Source organism: Hyperolius riggenbachi, chromosome 7 (genome assembly GCF_040937935.1).
Source record: "Hyperolius riggenbachi isolate aHypRig1 chromosome 7, aHypRig1.pri, whole genome shotgun sequence".
Lineage (NCBI taxonomy): Eukaryota > Metazoa > Chordata > Amphibia > Anura > Hyperoliidae > Hyperolius > Hyperolius riggenbachi.
The window spans coordinates 5,238,746-5,257,043 of NC_090652.1; the positions used below are offsets into that span (position 1 = coordinate 5,238,746).

General features: G+C 44.8%; 1 long non-coding RNA gene across 1 annotated transcript in view; it reads left to right on the forward strand.

The window, feature by feature from the left end:
* LOC137525357 (uncharacterized) overlaps positions 1–17,839 on the forward strand; it is a 124,554-nt gene extending 106,715 nt beyond the window's left edge. The window contains exon 3 of the long non-coding RNA XR_011022913.1: positions 17,526–17,839. This is a non-coding gene — a long non-coding RNA (uncharacterized lncRNA). The remainder of the gene's footprint in view (positions 1–17,525) is intronic.
* The last annotated feature ends 459 nt before the right edge of the window (positions 17,840–18,298 follow it).

The following is an 18,298-nucleotide window of genomic DNA, read 5'->3' on the forward strand; positions in this document are numbered from 1 at the left end:
CTTTCTCTGCCTGAAAGAGTTAAATATAAGGTATGCAAGTGGCTGACTCAGTCCTGACTCAGACAGGAAGTGACTACAGTGTGAGCCTCACTGATAAGAAATTCCCCTTTTTTACCTCTTTCTTGCTCTCAGAAGCAATTTTCTGCTAGGAAAGTGTTTTATAGTTGGAATTTCTTATCAGTGAGGGTCACATTGTAGTCACTTCCTGTCTGAGTCAGGACTGAGTCAGCCACTTGCATACCTTATATTTAACTATTTCAGGCAGAACAATAAAAAAGGAACACAGCATAGTTATCTGTGTGCTAGGCACTGTACATACCCATGTCTATCTCATTATGTCACATTTCAGTTGGGGTATCCTTTAAGCTGTGAACAGTTACCAGGCAGCAGGAAGCATGTGTGAGAGTTTGAGAGGCATTTCACTGCCTATCAACTGTCCGTGGAAAAAAGGCCTTAATGTTGGCAGTATCAACATAATTACCTAAACTGCAGTATAGCAAATCAACCACAAGATGTCACTGTAAAGTGCTGCAATGATCTCTATGGTATTGTGATTTCCTGTATTCTCTCTGAACTCCTCTTTGTTCTAAGTAAGCTGTATTTCCTGATGGTGGTGCGGGATCTATCGCTGCATGTTTCTTCTCAGTAAAGAGTTGTAACTTGTTATACTGGGTGCCTCTCTGCATGTGCAGAACCCTAAACTCCATCATTTACAAGTCTAGGACTTGATGTGTGGCATAGGGATGTAAGGTATGGGTAAAAAGGGAAATTGCAAACATGGGTCCTGCAGTATTTTGGAGTGATCGCACTCTAAGGCCCTGTTTACACTTAATCACTTAGTATGAGTTTTTTCTTCTTCTCCATAGCAGTGCATTGGGAAAAAGATTTCAGTTAAAACGCGTTAAGTGTGAAAGGTGCCATAGGAAAACACGGGCCTTACTTTGAAAATCAGTTGTCCTTTCAGTTATAACCAGTGAGAATCTTAATCAGCTAATTACGAGTACGCAAAATTTCGTGTAAATTTTCGCATTTACGCTTATACGTAATTACGATTTGTGAATGCAATTGACTTCATATAGTGAAATACTCCATTTTCCTCCTCCTTGACCTGTCAGCAGCTTTTGACACAGTAGATCATCCCCTACTCCTCCAGTCCCTCCAGTCCTTGGGCATTCACGATCTCGCCCTGTCCTGGCTTTCATCCTACCTCTCCAACCGCTCCTTCACGACCGCCTTCAATGAGTCCTCTTCCACCCCCAACCACCTCTCGGTGGGAGTCCCCCAAGGTTCGGTCCTTGGCCCCCTACTGTTCACCCTATACACATCCTCCATTGGCAAGGTTATCTCCTCCATGGGTTTTAACTATCATCTGTATGCAGATGACACCCAGATCTACCTCCACACCCCTGACATATCCACCACTACCATGGACAAGGTCTCCTCCTGCCTATCAGCCATCTCCTCCTGGATGTCCGCTAGGTTCCTGAAACTAAATCTAGACAAAACGGAATTTATGATCTTCCCACCCCGGCCATCCACGAACCTCCCAGATGTGCATGTCACTGTTAACCACACTACCATTCGCCCTACCTCTCAAGCCCGCTGTCTGGGTGTCACCCTGGACTCCGCACTCTCCTTCACTTCCCACATCCAAAACCTCACAAAGTCCTGCAACTTCCACCTTCGTAACATCTGTAAGATTCGCCCTTTCCTGACCTCTGCCACCACCAAACTCCTCACCCATGCCCTCATAATTTCCCGCCTTGACTACTGCAATGCCCTGCTGTCTGGTCTCCCTATGACCCGAACAGCCCCACTGCAGTCCATCATGAATGCGGCAGCCAGAATTATCCACTGCTCCCATCGCAGATCCCCTCCTAGAATCCCTCCACTGGCTTCCTATCCAGTCCAGAATCAGATTATAGATACTGTGTCTGACCTACAAATCTGTCCACAAAACCTGTCCAACCTACATTTCCGATCTTACTCAGAGGTACACACCTAGCCGCTCACTCAGCTCTTCCAATGAACTTCGCCTAACCGCCCCCCGAATCACCCTCTAGATTGTAAGCCTTTGGGCAGGGTCCTCCTCCTTTTGTGTCCTACCTGATCTTGCACCTCCATTACTGTGCACCCATGCTATGCATCTGAGTGAACCTAACTTGCCTAATCTCCATGCTCCATCCAGTGACTGACTAAGCATTACCTTGTACTCATACTGTGCTGTGTGATCTCCATGCTCCATCCAGTGACTGACTAAGCACTACCTGGTACTCATACTATGGTGTGTGATCCCCATGCTCCATCAGTGACTAAGCATTACCTTGTACTCATACTGTGCTGTGTGATCTCCATGCTCCCCTCCAGTGACTAAGCATTACCTTGTACTCATACTATGGTGTGTGATCCCCATGCTCCATCAGTGACTAAGCATTACCTTGTACTCATACTGTGCTGTGTGATCTCCATGCTCCATCCAGTGACTAAGCATTACCTTGTACTTATACTGTGCTGTGTGATCTCCATGCTGCATCCAGTGACTAAGCATTACCTTGTACTCATACTGTGCTGTGTGATCTCCATGCTCCCCTCCAGTGACTAAGCATTACCTTGTACTTATACTGTGCTGTGTGATCTCCATGCTCCCCTCTAGTGACTAAGCATTACCTTGTACTCATACTGTGCTGTGTGATCTGGTTTTCTTGTATTCCTGTATTGTCATATTGCTGTATGTCACCCCTAAATATTGTCTGTAACCTAAATTAATGGTCAGCGCTGCGTAATATGTTGGCGCTTTATAAATACAATAAATAAATAAATAAATAGTGATTCGTAAGTGCGCCAAAAATTTCACATAATTTATGCATAATTTTGTAGCTTTGTAAAAAATGGCACTGCCATAGTAGCTTATGATAAAAGCTGCATTTAGCAGCATTAGGAAGAAATTTGGGCGCATGGCAGCTGCCGTTATCATTTATTTTACCATTTTTCCACAAAGATGGTAGTGGGCAGAGTGTTCAACCGCCTTTTTATACTTCAGAGCATGAACAATTGGCCAAAGGATTTTTAAATCATTTATAAAAAGGTCAAAAGGATAGTGCACATATATTTACAAAATTGGGAGATACATTGTAAATAAAATACAGACCACATTTTTTCCTTTCGCTCTCCTGTCACTGAAGCAGCACTATTTATACAGTATGTCATGATATAGCAGCTAGTTATGATGTTGGGATAATACAGGAGCATATTTTCACATTTTCTGTCTGCTGTGTATTATGTCAGATGTGTATGGCAGCTGGCTTCAGGCATCAGGCTGAAGGAAGATGCTAATTGGATTTTCTGTAGGCAGAGTAAAGGCTCATACACACATCAGACCATAGTCTTTGGAAAATGAAAGATCACAGACCAATTGTACCCACTTCCATGTAGTATGAGAGCCATACTCTACACAGTCTATTCTATTGAGCTGAACTCCCCATCAGATAGATTTACGAACGACCCGCCGATACGAACGCCGCGACCATAGCTCCGCCCCTTCACATGCGGCGCATAATGACGCAATTAGGAAGCACCGCCACTAGGGGGCTCTTCCTGATTACGTCATGATGTGCCGCATGTGAAGCAAGGAGCCGCCGGGGAACAATGGAGGAAGCGAGAGGACGGGCTGCAGACCTTCCGGGCACCACGAGGGCACCTTCTACCGCCAAGGATCAGGTGAGTAGGCCTCTATTTACCTTCCGCTGCCCATATCCTTGCTTTTCAACGGGCCAGAACAGGTAGTCCCAACTTACGGACAGATTCTGGTTAAGAACGAGTGGGCAGTCCCTATCTCGTTAGTTAACCGAGGACTACCTGTACATGGAATGGGGTAAAATTGGTCTGTGATCTTGCCTTTTCCAAAGACTTTTATCTCAAGTGTGTATGTAGTTTAAAGTACATTTGCATTTCAGTTTCCCCTGGACACCGTGGCCACAGCAAGGAAACAGGTAATTAGATAACGACCTCCTCTTTTGTCCTGCATCCTGGAAAGGTGCTGCATTGCTTTGAACTTTGTATTCATGTAAACAGCTACCTGTATATACAATCCCGACTGAGTTTGGACAGTTGGAAGCTAAAACAGGACCCTTTGAAGTTTGCATATCACAGCCAGAAAGGATATGACAAGTGTTCTGTGCAAACCTTCTGAGGAAGTTAAAGTATATTTGGACTTGTACCCCGGCCCACAAATATGTTTGAAGTTTGCATATCACAGCCAGAAAGGATATGACAAGCGTTCTGTGAAAACCTTCTGAAGAAATTAAAGTATATCTGGACTTTTACCCCCAGGCGACACATCGGACTATACAAGTTGGTCTAGGATAGTCAAAACTTGTAGTTCTTTGGAGATAGCAAAGATGCTAGGACTATCCTGACTACCGGTCAGACCGCATTCTCCCGCAAACAACGTTCAGACCTCGTATTGGTAATGTTACTCCCATTTTATTTTTAAGTAAACTGTCTTATTGTGTATCTTTGTAATGTTTACTTTGTTTTTGTAAATCTTTTGTATATATTATTTTCTGCATTGTTCCACTTTTTTTTCTGGAATATTAAATCTTTATTTAATAAGTTTGAATTCTGATGTACTAAACTAGCTCATAGCCTAGAAAGAGACTGCAGTGTAATTTACATTGAGTGACTGATTGTGCCTTGCTACTGTACAATTGTATTGTGTGCGTGGCGTTCCAATGTTTGGCCTAAGCGCAAAGCTGACCCAAATCCGAAAACACGGACTGCGTGCAGATCACTCTACAGCAGAGTGGGCATCATTGAAGTGTCTAGCAGCAGCTAGTGGTGGCAGTGAGAAGTGCTTTGAGGGGCGACAGCCTTGTTTTAGCTTGAATAAGGCTGCTCCCCGCTTGATCTGGTCAAACCTGCAGTCGGAAACCGTATCGGCAGGCGTGCTGCAGGGCCGGTTCCTGACACAGTACATGTAGAAAAGTCACACAGGTGTATTTTCCAGAGGTGACGTCATATGGCCCAGTTCTCTTGTTTACACCATTCCCCACTGACGCGAATGTGAGCAGGCCCTTACAGTCTAAGCTTAAGGGAGCTCTGATCAGATGCTTTAAAAGTATTTTATGGTCCACAAGCTCACCAGAAAGCTTCTTTACAGAGGAAAATCTGCTCTGCTACCTACTCAGGACTCGATACACATTTCTTTTCGGATTGGAGCTTTAATAGACTTTGCTTCATCCTGATTAGCCTCCACAGAGCCCTTTTGATATCTTTATTCCGAAGGCTGTATATCAAAGGATTCACCACTGGTGCCACCACAGAATACAGCATTGTAAACACCTGTTCAAAGAGGTCGGAGTATTTTGACGCTGGCATCATGACCACTGTTGCCACTGTGAGGTAGTAGATCAGGAGGATGATCAGGTGGGATGAACAGGTGGAGAAGGCCTTTCTCCTCCCGTCACTGGAGTTGATGCCCAGGATAACCCTGATTATTTTGATGTAGGATGCCAAGGTGCAAACAAATGGAATAAGTCCAAATACCACCAATTCTACATACATAGCAATGTAAAATAACCCAGACCCTCCACAGGAGATCTTTGTCAGAGCTTTGGCATCACAGAAGAAGTGCTGAATCTTGTTGGAATGACAAAAGGACATCTTGGACATGGACACCGATATTAATACTGAGTTAAATCCTCCAAACACCCACATGGCAGCAATGAGAAGAGCACAGAACTTCATACTCAGAATCAAATGATAATGTAAAGGGCTGCAAATGGCCACATAGCGGTCGTACGCCATGGTGAAGAGCAGAAGGTCCTCTGTGCTTCCTGTCCAGAAGAAGAAGCTCATCTGGATGAAGCACCATGTGAAGGGTATGATATTATCTCCTGACACCAGCATGTACAGGAGATTGGGAACGATGACCGTCGTGTAGCACATGTCCACTATGGACAAGTTACACAGGAACAAGTACATGGGGCTGTGTAACTGCTCATGTTTATAGATGACTGTTATGACAGTAGAGTTTATCAGCAACCCAGTCATATATATTAATACAAAAATGCTTGAAATAAATGGTTTATCTCCTGAATTAGAGGAAAATGGAACAATGTAGAAATCCAGAAAAGACGTAAGGTTCACGCTTGACATTCTAACCCTGGGAAAAAATAAAATTAAATTACAACTTATTCATAAGAAATAACATCACTACCAGACTTACTGCATTTTCAAGATATCTTGTTCAAGGCCAGTTTCACACTGGAAGCTGGCATTATAGGAGCGTTGTGGTGCAATGATCGCATCACACCACAATGCTAAAACAGCCTTCAGGGATTACCATGTTAATGCACGGTATTCTCCCTTCCAGATGCAGACCAAGCAGGAAGTCAGGCTCTATAGCGCTTCCCCCCATCGCCATGGTGAAGTCTGGTAGGGAATAATTTGTGCACATATTATTTTATGCTGAAACTAGCGCCTTCCTTTGCTGTACCTGTTTTGAATGCAAGTTGTGTAATTTTGTCCATATTGTGGAGCTCTGCACATCTATTGCAGGTAGTTAATTCGGTTGCAGTCCTTGTCTGGAAGCTCTGCTAATGTCTCCTGCCGTACATGTAAGTATATATTTGTGGCTAGCTGCATCCATGTGCTTCAGTTTGCATTCAAATTCTTAGAGTTGAGCATATAATTTGCATTTGATTTGCATTCAAAATTAGCCCCGATGGGGCGGGGGGGGGGGGGGCGGGGATCTCACAGCTCTGTTGGTATCATTTAATTTGCAGCCTAGGAGCACTGTCAGTTGTTTGTTGTCCTTGACAACAAGTGACGAGAGAGTGTGGAGAAGCACAAAGCGATTGACAGTCTCAAAGGCATAGGGAAGGTCGAGGAGTATTAGTCCAGAATATTGGCCTTTGGATTTTGCAATGACAAGGTTGTTTGCTACTTTGGTGAGGACTGTTTCAGTGGAATGGTGAGATCGGAAGCCAGACTGGAGATGGTCTAACAAGGAGGTTCATGAGGTTCATAGCAGCCAATCCAGATAGATAGATAGAGAGAGAGAGAGAGAGAATGTAGCAGCCAGTACAACTGGGATAAGCTTCAAAAAGTTTGTTGCCCAGAAACACGGTTAAACAATGCATTTTGCAGGCGTTCCCTACCTCCTTGGGTCAGTAGTACACCCTCCCCCCCCCCCCCCCCCCCCAAAAAAAAAGTGCTGTACCGCTTTAGAGATCTCATTGGAATGCCTCAGAACTATGATTTTAATTTTTAATTTTTGTTGTATTATTTTTGGGCATCTCCACCCTCCACTTATTAAATCGTATTGAGATAAACATCTCCTTACCTTTTAGTCAGTCTTTAATCATACTTTATATTTTTTAGTCGTCACTGGCCCTGTGTTCCTGATTTTTTAAATTGCCTTATATATTTTAATATTAAATGCTCATCTGCTCCACGCAAACCAAAACAAATCTTGTCAACAACAATGGGAGTATCAGAGCTTCCATCTTGTCTGTCACTCAGTTTGTGCAGATTTGGAAATCAAGGAACAATTGTTCCTGTTCTGAGCAGCTGATTTCTGCTGCAGGAGGGAGACTCAAACTAGTACTGAAAACTTATGCGCCACACTGTAAAGGTTTCAGATTAGTAAATTATTGCAATTTAGGTGTCAGTTTTGAATATTCACAGTAGCCAGGATGCAAACTGGATTGTAAAAGTACTTTTTTTTCAATTACGTTAAATTGCAAAAACGTGTGTGTGCAGCACAGACAGGTTTATATTAATATTTTGTGAGAAATACATTTTATGTCTGAAAATCTATATATGAGTAAGGACAGACAGGCTGACGAGACGTCCACACAGCGTCCTCTGCTTTACTAGAAGTGACATTTCAGGCAGCTGGGGCGACATGGAATTTATATTGAATGTGTATCTCTGTAGACTGTGTCATGCTGAAAAATAGAACTCTCTCCAGAGAATAATATCATATCAGGGAATCTCATAATTCCTTGTTCCTGGGGGGTTAATTATACACCAGTGTTTATTTTTACATGTCCTTAAGGGTAGGTTTTTTTTATTATTATTGAAGTCTGAAAAAGGCTGTCTGCATGTTGGGTTGATGTGGCTCTGTAACATGTATAAGCTATAGGCTTGCTACACACCAGTGGTTCTGTGACATGTATAAGCTATAGGTTTGCTATGTACTAGCGGTTCTGTAACATGTATAAGCTATAGGCTCACTATACACCAGCGGTTCTGTAACATGTATAAGCTATAGGTTTGCTATATACCAGCGGTTCTGTAACATGTATAAGCTATAGGCTCGCTATACACCAAGGGGGGCTTAGATGCTTTCCTTGCGTTGAAAGACATCCATGGCTACAATTACTAGGTAATGCCTAATGATGTTGATCCAGAGATTTTATCTGATTGCCATCTGGAGTCGTCAAGGAATTTTTCCCTTTTGAAACTAATTGGACCATGCTTTGTAAGGGTTTTTTCGCCTTTCTCTGGATCAACAGGGATATGTGAGGATGCAGGCTGGTGTTGTGCCTTCCTCTGGATCAGCAGGGATATGTGAGGGAGCAGGCTGGTGTTGTGCCTTCCTCTGGATCAGCAGGGATATGTGAGGGAGCAGGCTGGTGTTGTGCCTTCCTCTGGATCAGCAGGGATATGTGAGGGAGTAGGCTGGTGTTGTGCCTTCCTCTGGATCAGCAGGGATATGTGAGGGAGCAGGCTGGTGTTGTGCCTTCCTCTGGATCAGCAGGGATATGTGAGGGAGCAGGCTGGTGTTGTGCCTTCCTCTGGATCAGCAGGGATATGTGAGGGAGCAGGCTGGTGTTGTGCCTTCCTCTGGATCAGCAGGGATATGTGAGGGAGCAGGCTGGTGTTGTGCCTTCCTCTGGATCAGCAGGGATATGTGAGGGAGCAGGCTGGTGTTGTGCCCTCCTCTGGATCAGCAGGGATATGTGAGGGAGCAGGCTGGTGTTGTGCCTTCCTCTGGATCAGCAGGGATATGTGAGGGAGCAGGCTGGTGTTGTGCCTTCCTCTGGATCAGCAGGGATATGTGAGGGAGCAGGCTGGTGTTGTGCCTTCCTCTGGATCAGCAGGGATATGTGAGGGAGCAGGCTGGTGTTGTACCTTCCTCTGGATCAGCAGGAATATGTGAGGGAGCAGGCTGGTATTGTGCCTTCCTCTGGATCAGCAGGGATATGTGAGGGAGCAGGCTGGTGTTGTGCCTTCCTCTGGATCAGCAGGGATATGTGAGGGAGCAGCCGGGGTTGTGCCTTCCTCTGGATCAGCAGGGATATGTGAGGGTGCAGGCTGGTGTTGTGCCTTCCTCTGGATCAGCAGGGATATGTGAGGGAGCAGGCTGGTGTTGTGCCTTCCTCCGGATCAGCAGGGATATGTGAGGGTGCAGGCTGGTGTTGTGCCTTCCTCTGGATCAGCAGGGATATGTGAGGGAGCAGGCTGGTGTTGTGCCTTCCTCTGGATCAGCAGAGATATGTGAGGATGCAGGCTGGTGTGCCCTCCTCTGGATCAGCAGGGATATGTGAGGGTGCCGGCTGGTGTTGTGCCTTCCTCTGGATCAGCAGGGATATGTGAGGGTGCAGGCTGGTGTTGTGCCTTCCTCTGGATCAGCAGGGATATGTGAGGGAGCAGGCTGGTGTTGTGCCTTCCTCTGGATCAGCAGGGATATGTGAGGGAGTAGGCTGGTGTTGTGCCTTCCTCTGGATCAGCAGGGATATGTGAGGGAGCAGGCTGGTGTTGTGCCTTCCTCTGGATCAGCAGGGATATGTGAGGGAGCAGGCTGGTGTTGTGCCTTCCTCTGGATCAGCAGAGATATGTGAGGGAGCAGGCTGGTGTTGTGCCTTCCTCTGGATCAGCAGGGATATGTGAGGGAGCAGGCTGGTGTTGTGCCTTCCTCTGGATCAGCAGGGATATGTGAGGGAGCAGGCTGGTGTTGTGCCCTCCTCTGGATCAGCAGGGATATGTGAGGGAGCAGGCTGGTGTTGTGCCTTCCTCTGGATCAGCAGGGATATGTGAGGGAGCAGGCTGGTGTTGTGCCTTCCTCTGGATCAGCAGGGATATGTGAGGGAGCAGGCTGGTGTTGTGCCTTCCTCTGGATCAGCAGGGATATGTGAGGGAGCAGGCTGGTGTTGTACCTTCCTCTGGATCAGCAGGAATATGTGAGGGAGCAGGCTGGTATTGTGCCTTCCTCTGGATCAGCAGGGATATGTGAGGGAGCAGGCTGGTGTTGTGCCTTCCTCTGGATCAGCAGGGATATGTGAGGGAGCAGCCGGGGTTGTGCCTTCCTCTGGATCAGCAGGGATATGTGAGGGTGCAGGCTGGTGTTGTGCCTTCCTCTGGATCAGCAGGGATATGTGAGGGAGCAGGCTGGTGTTGTGCCTTCCTCCGGATCAGCAGGGATATGTGAGGGTGCAGGCTGGTGTTGTGCCTTCCTCTGGATCAGCAGGGATATGTGAGGGAGCAGGCTGGTGTTGTGCCTTCCTCTGGATCAGCAGAGATATGTGAGGATGCAGGCTGGTGTGCCCTCCTCTGGATCAGCAGGGATATGTGAGGGTGCCGGCTGGTGTTGTGCCTTCCTCTGGATCAGCAGGGATATGTGAGGGTGCAGGCTGGTGTTGTGCCTTCCTCTGGATCAGCAGGGATATGTGAGGCAGCAGGCTGGTGTTGTGCCTTCCTCTGGATCAGCAGGGATATGTGAGGGTGCCGGCTGGTGTTGTGCCTTCCTCTGGATCAGCAGGGATATGTGAGGGAGCAGGCTGGTGTTGTCCCTTCCTCTGGATCAACAGGGATATGTGAGGGAGCAGGCTGGTGTTGTGCCTTCCTCTGGATCAACAGGGATATGTGAGGGAGCAGGCTGGTGTTGTACTTTATACTTGTTGAACTGGATGGACGTATATCTTTTTTCAACCAAAATAACTATGTAACTATGTAACCAGCAGCTCTGTAACATGTATAAGCTATAGGCTCACTATACACCAGCGGCTCTGTAACATGTATAAGCTATAGGCTTGCTACACACCAGCGGTTCTGTAACATGTATAAGCTATAGGTTTGCTATATACCAGCAGTTCTGTAACATGTATAAGCTATAGGCTTGTTATACATCAGCGGTTCTGTAACATGTATAAGCTATAGGTTTGCTATATACCAGCAGTTCTGTAACATGTATATGCTATAGGCTTGCTATACACCAGCGGCTCTGTAACCTGTATAAGCTATAGGCTTGCTATACACCAGCGGCTCTGTAACATGTATAAGCTATAGGCTTGCTATACACCAGCGGCTCTGTAACATGTATAAGCTATAGGCTCGCTATACACCAGTTGCTCTGTAACATGTATAAGCTATAGGCTTGCTACACACCAGCGGCTCTGTAACATGTATAAGCTATAGGCTTGCTATACACCAGCGGCTCTGTAACATGTATAAGCTATAGGCTCGCTATACACCAGTTGCTCTGTAACATGTATAAGCTATAGGCTTGCTACACACCAGCGGCTCTGTAACATGTATAAGCTATAGGCTAGCTATACACCAGTGGCTCTGTAACATGTATAAGCTATAGGCTTGCTATACACCAGCAGTTCTGTAACATGTATAAGCTATAGGCTCGCTATACACCAGTTGCTCTGTAACATGTATAAGCTATAGGCTTGCTACACACCAGCGGCTCTGTAACATGTATAAGCTATAGGCTTGCTATACACCAGCAGTTCTGCAACATGTATATGCTATAGGCTTGCTATACACCAGCGGCTCTGTAACATGTATAAGCTATAGGCATGCTATACACCAGCAGCTCTGTAACATGTATAAGCTATAGTCTTGCTATACACCAGCGGCTCTGTAACATGTATAAGCTATAGGCTCGCTATACACCAGTTGCTCTGTAACATGTATAAGCTATAGTCTTGCTATACACCAGCGGCTCTGTAACATGTATAAGCTATAGGCTCGCTATACACCAGTTGCTCTGTAACATGTATAAGCTAAAGGCTTGCTATACACCAGCGGCTCTGTAACATGTATAAGCTATAGGCTCGCTATACACCAGCGGCTCTGTAACATGTATAATCTATAGCCTCACTATACACCATCGGCTCTGTAACATGTATAAGCTATAGGCTCGCTATACACCAGTTGCTCTGTAACATGTATAAGCTATAGGCTTGCTACACACCAGCGGCTCTGTAACATGTATAAGCTATAGGCTTGCTATACACCAGCGGCTCTGTAACATGTATAAGCTATAGGCTTGTTATACATCAGCGGTTCTGTAACATGTATAAGCTATAGGCTTGTTATACATCAGCGGTTCTGTAACATGTATAAGCTATAGGCTTGCTACACACCAGCGGTTCTGTAACATGTATAAGCTATAGGTTTGCTATATACCAGCAGTTCTGTAACATGTATAAGCTATAGGCTTGTTATACATCAGCGGTTCTGTAACATGTATAAGCTATAGGTTTGCTATATACCAGCAGTTCTGTAACATGTATATGCTATAGGCTTGCTATACACCAGCGGCTCTGTAACCTGTATAAGCTATAGGCTTGCTATACACCAGCGGCTCTGTAACATGTATAAGCTATAGGCTTGCTATACACCAGCGGCTCTGTAACATGTATAAGCTATAGGCTCGCTATACACCAGTTGCTCTGTAACATGTATAAGCTATAGGCTTGCTACACACCAGCGGCTCTGTAACATGTATAAGCTATAGGCTTGCTATACACCAGCGGCTCTGTAACATGTATAAGCTATAGGCTCGCTATACACCAGTTGCTCTGTAACATGTATAAGCTATAGGCTTGCTACACACCAGCGGCTCTGTAACATGTATAAGCTATAGGCTAGCTATACACCAGTGGCTCTGTAACATGTATAAGCTATAGGCTTGCTATACACCAGCAGTTCTGTAACATGTATAAGCTATAGGCTCGCTATACACCAGTTGCTCTGTAACATGTATAAGCTATAGGCTTGCTACACACCAGCGGCTCTGTAACATGTATAAGCTATAGGCATGCTATACACCAGCAGCTCTGTAACATGTATAAGCTATAGTCTTGCTATACACCAGCGGCTCTGTAACATGTATAAGCTATAGGCTCACTATACACCAGTTGCTCTGTAACATGTATAAGCTATAGTCTTGCTATACACCAGCGGCTCTGTAACATGTATAAGCTATAGGCTTGCTATACACCAGCGGCTCTGTAACCTGTATAAGCTATAGGCTTGCTATACACCAGCGGCTCTGTAACATGTATAAGCTATAGGCTTGCTATACACCAGCGGCTCTGTAACATGTATAAGCTATAGGCTCGCTATACACCAGTTGCTCTGTAACATGTATAAGCTATAGGCTTGCTACACACCAGCGGCTCTGTAACATGTATAAGCTATAGGCTAGCTATACACCAGCGGCTCTGTAACATGTATAAGCTATAGGCTTGCTATACACCAGCAGTTCTGCAACATGTATATGCTATAGGCTTGCTATACACCAGCGGCTCTGTAACATGTATAAGCTATAGGCATGCTATACACCAGCAGCTCTGTAACATGTATAAGCAATAGTCTTGCTATACACCAGCGGCTCTGTAACATGTATAAGCTATAGGCTCGCTATACACCAGTTGCTCTGTAACATGTATAAGCTATAGTCTTGCTATACACCAGCGGCTCTGTAACATGTATAAGCTATAGGCTCGCTATACACCAGTTGCTCTGTAACATGTATAAGCTAAAGGCTTGCTATACACCAGCGGCTCTGTAACATGTATAAGCTATAGGCTCGCTATACACCAGCGGCTCTGTAACATGTATAATCTATAGCCTCACTATACACCATCGGCTCTGTAACATGTATAAGCTATAGGCTCGCTATACACCAGTTGCTCTGTAACATGTATAAGCTATAGGCTTGCTACACACCAGCGGCTCTGTAACATGTATAAGCTATAGGCTTGCTATACACCAGCGGCTCTGTAACATGTATAAGCTATAGGCTCGCTATACACCAGTTGCTCTGTAACATGTATACGCTATAGGCTTGCTACACACCAGCGGCTCTGTAACATGTATAAGCTATAGGCTAGCTATACACCAGTGGCTCTGTAACATGTATAAGCTATAGGCTTGCTATACACCAGCAGTTCTGTAACATGTATAAGCTATAGGCTCGCTATACACCAGTTGCTCTGTAACATGTATAAGCTATAGGCTTGCTACACACCAGCGGCTCTGTAACATGTATAAGCTATAGGCATGCTATACACCAGCAGCTCTGTAACATGTATAAGCTATAGTCTTGCTATACACCAGCGGCTCTGTAACATGTATAAGCTATAGGCTCGCTATACACCAGTTGCTCTGTAACATGTATAAGCTATAGTCTTGCTATACACCAGCGGCTCTGTAACATGTATAAGCTATAGGCTTGCTATACACCAGCGGCTCTGTAACCTGTATAAGCTATAGGCTTGCTATACACCAGCGGCTCTGTAACATGTATAAGCTATAGGCTTGCTATACACCAGCGGCTCTGTAACATGTATAAGCTATAGGCTCGCTATACACCAGTTGCTCTGTAACATGTATAAGCTATAGGCTTGCTACACACCAGCGGCTCTGTAACATGTATAAGCTATAGGCTAGCTATACACCAGCGGCTCTGTAACATGTATAAGCTATAGGCTCGCTATACACCAGCAGTTCTGTAACATGTATATGCTATAGGCTTGCTATACACCAGCGGCTCTGTAACATGTATAAGCTATAGGCATGCTATACACCAGCAGCTCTGTAACATGTATAAGCTATAGTCTTGCTATACACCAGCGGCTCTGTAACATGTATAAGCTATATGCTCGCTATACACCAGTTGCTCTGTAACATGTATAAGCTATAGTCTTGCTATACACCAGCGGCTCTGTAACATGTATAAGCTATAGGCTCGCTATACACCAGTTGCTCTGTAACATGTATAAGCTAAAGGCTTGCTATACACCAGCGGCTCTGTAACATGTATAAGCTATAGGCTCGCTATACACCAGCGGCTCTGTAACATGTATAATCTATAGCCTCACTATACACCATCGGCTCTGTAACATGTATAAGCTATAGGCTCGCTATACACCAGTTGCTCTGTAACATGTATAAGCTATAGGCTTGCTATACACCAGCGGTTCTGTAACATGTAATAAACAAACAGATATCGCTGCACTCAATGTTAGTACAGTCCTTATTAATGGTTACAGCTGCAGGCAGTGTCCTCCTGTGTAGGCTAATAAAACAAGTGTCCTCAGTACTGCTGCGCTTCAACTCCTCAGGATCCAGCAAAGTGACATGTAATAAAAACAGAAAGAGAGCGCAAACATAGGGTGTAACGCATAGTATCTAACACCCTTGATGCAAATTCACACGTCTCCCAGAAAAGAGTGGTAGTACCCAATCACAATTAGAGACAGTACCAGCAGCTCCCCATAGATTGGCCGCTCACCCGCAGTCAGCTTGTCAGTAGGCGTAATCCCGGCAGCTATTGCCTCCAATATTCAACTCCGTTGGCTGAATCCAGTTCTCCAGATGTGATACTTTCAGTGGCGACTGAAGCTTCCCAACCTCTTTTCCCTTGTTGCTGTCCCTGGGGCGGTGTCGTGTACCTTCTCCCCTTACCCTCAAAGAAATCACATCTGGAGAACTGGATTCAGCCAATGGAGTTGATTTGTTTGGATACAATCATACAGATGGGCCGAGTGGGGATGGTATTTCCCAGCATGCACTTTTAAGTTGTTACCTGACTAGCAACCCACTCTTGTTAGTATTACTCCAGCTGTGTACTGTTTGTGACATCCTACACACAGTGATACTGCACCAGAGTGGGCTCCTGTTAGTACATCTTCGGTGAGTTGGGCACCGGGAGAGCCAAATGATGGCTCTCCCTGCTGCCACTAAACTCCCCGGTGGCGTGAAAGGACCACTATCGTGAAAATTGTAAAATGTAAAATACATGTGTACACGTACAAATAAGAAGTACATTTCTTCCAGAGTATAATGAGACTTAAATTACTTTTCTCCTATGTTGCTGTCACTTACAGTAGGTAGTAGAAATCTGACAGAGCCGACAATTTTGGACTAGTCCATCTCCTCATGGGGGATTATCAGGGTTTTCTTTATTTTGAAAAGCATTTTTTTAATGGCAGTTGCTCTGTCCAACTGCCAAATCAATGTGCAATGAGCAGGGAAGCTGGCCAGCATTTTTGTATAAATCCTTCTCAGGGAGTGTCTTTATAAAGAATAAAGGCCATGCTGAGAATCCACCATAAACAGATGGACTACCCTAAAACCTGTCGGTAATGTCAGATTTCTACTACTTACTGTAAGTGACAGCAACATAGGAGAAAAGTAATTTATGGCTTATTTTACTCTGGAAGAAAGGTACTTTTCATTTGTACATGAACACATGCATTTTAAATTTTCAAATTTTCGACATAGTGGTCCTTTAAATACTATTCCCCCTCTGAGTCGTCACAACTCAGAGGGAGGTGTAATACAGGGTTCCGGCAACCTCCGGAGCCTCGAATTACTCTCACGTGCCCAGCACAGCATAACATTGCTGCTATGGGGCGCCTGGTTTCGGTGACAGGCGGTGAGCGCTGTGTGCCAAAACCCGCTGCTTTGCTCCTGTTGCCCCTGTGTCTTTCAGACATCTTCATTTCCGTATTTTATCCTCCACCTCCTTCCTCAACTACATGTTTTCTGGCTAAAGACATTTCCTATCGCCTCTGAATCAAGAACATCTCCCACATTCTCCCCTTTCTTACCAGGACACGACCAAATTACTTGAATGCCCTGATTATTCCACAGCTTAGTTTTACAACTGCTTACTCTGTGGCCTACCTCCTAACCAACTTACCCCCCACTACAGTCCATCATTAACACACTGACATTGCTTATTCACCTCTTTTATTATTTTCTCCAAAGCTGACTGCCAGTCCCTCCACTGTAAGGATACAATTCAATGTCCTCCACTCTACTAACAACATTCTCCTCTCCTGCTCTCTATTCACTTCTTCTCATTCATGTTTAAAAGACTTCTTTCAAATGTCTTCCAACCTCTGGTACTCTCTTCCATAATATATATGACATCTGCCTACACTTACCATGTGCAACCTGAGAACTCACCTTTTCAGATAAGAGTATAATCTTACCTAAAGCACTCTAATTGGCCCCTAACCACAACACTACCATTTCATATAGGACTTTCCTTTACCTGTTTAGTTCCTTAACCCCTTAGAATTTAAGATTGAATGGATAGTGCTCCCTGCCCTCGTGTTTGTTTTTTAATACTTATAAATTTGGGTACATATTTTCCACCTCTGTACAATCAACAAGCCAATCTCTTCCTTTGTGTGTTACTTTGTGCATTACCTCTATCCCATCATTGGTTTCAGCACTGTACGGACATTGTATTTTCTATCTTACAGAACCATGGAAGATGCTGCCGCTATATAAATTCGATATAAGTTTAGGATATTCTGGATTCCAAATGTTTTGAAGGAAATCCTTAAACATCTTGGAAATGATATTGACCAGAAGAAGATTCTGGGGAACCTGCTGCTAATGACCATGCTCAGGATTTGGTCAGGGTCATCTCCTGAGGGTATCCAGAGGCTACACAGTGGAGAGGGAAATCTTACCACTCCTTTCGACCACTGATGTCCCGGTACATTCCAGTGCCTGTATTTAGGAAGGCCTGATGGCTAATGAAGGTTAATAAACAACCCCTACTGGCAGCATGCTCTTGTTGTTGTCCTTTCTAATTAACTTAAATGTGAGTGCTTATGGCTGCCTTGATCCTCAAACTCTTTGCTAATCCATGCTTTATTTCTGACCTAGTCTCTGACCGCCACCTGTGTCAACGTTTTGTCTAAACAATAACCGTACCTTCATTTTTTGCCTGCCCAGAATGTTTGCCTAGATACTGGTCAAACCAGCCAACCACTAGTACCATCTTTTTATCTTGATACCTGGTTACCGACCAACTAGTCAAATGTCAGCCCCAATGATCCACTAACGAGGTTTAAATCTCCCAACCATTCTCCTTCTCATCACCAGTGTAGCGATCTGGAAGGTCATGACTTGGTGATCACCGACAGCAAAGCCATTCATTAGACTAGAGGGAAGAGGTCCATCGCACAAACATACGAAATGGGAGCCCGAGGAATTTGGGCACTAGAGAAAACCATTAGTAGAAGAT